The following is a 1,057-nucleotide window of genomic DNA, read 5'->3' as shown; positions in this document are numbered from 1 at the left end:
ATATGAAAAATAACATTTGATTTAATTTAATAATTAGTTACGCTGAATATAAGTGAGAAACGGGCTCAAAATGTTGATAACAATGCAGAGAGAAAGAAATTATAAAAAAATAATACTACAAGTTATAATACACAATGAGTATAACATGGCTATATACACGGGGTACCAGGTAATAACATGGCTATATACACAGGGTACCAGGTAATAACATGGTTATATACACGGGGTACCAGGTAATAACATGGTTATATACACGGGGTACCAGGTAATAACATGGCTATATACACAGGGTACCAGGTAATAACATGGTTATATACACGGGGTACCAGGTAATAACATGGTTATATACACAGGGTACCAGGTAATAACATGGCTAAATACACAGGGTACCAGGTAATAACATGGCTATATACACAGGGTACCAGGTAATAACATGGCTATATACACAGGGTACCAGGTAATAACATGGCTATATACACAGGGTACCAGGTAATAACATGGCTATATACACAGGGTACCAGGTAATAACATGGTTATATACACAGGGTACCAGGTAATAACATGGCTAAATACACAGGGTACCAGGTAATAACATGGCTATATACACAGGGTACCAGGTAATAACATGGCTATATACACAGGGTACCAGGTAATAACATGGCTATATACACAGGGTACCAGGTAATAACATGGCTATATACACAGGGTACCAGGTAATAACATGGCTATATACACAGGGTACCAGGTAATAACATGGCTATATACACAGGGTACCAGGTAATAACATGGCTATATACACAGGGTACCAGGTAATAACATGGTTATATACACAGGGTACCAGGTAATAACATGGCTATATACACGGGGTACTAGGTAATAACATTGCTATATACACGGGGTACCAGTACTGTCATATACAGGGGTACGAGGTAATTGAGGTAGATACAGTATGTACATACAGGTAGATAAGACAGTAACAGCAGTATACTGTAGGTAGGGGTAAAGGATAGATAATAGACAGTAGCAGCAGTATACTGTAGGTAGGGGTAAAGGATAG

Source organism: Oncorhynchus masou, unplaced genomic scaffold, assembly GCF_036934945.1.
Source record: "Oncorhynchus masou masou isolate Uvic2021 unplaced genomic scaffold, UVic_Omas_1.1 unplaced_scaffold_1016, whole genome shotgun sequence".
Taxonomy (NCBI): domain Eukaryota; kingdom Metazoa; phylum Chordata; class Actinopteri; order Salmoniformes; family Salmonidae; genus Oncorhynchus; species Oncorhynchus masou.
This window is presented reverse-complemented; position numbering follows the sequence as displayed.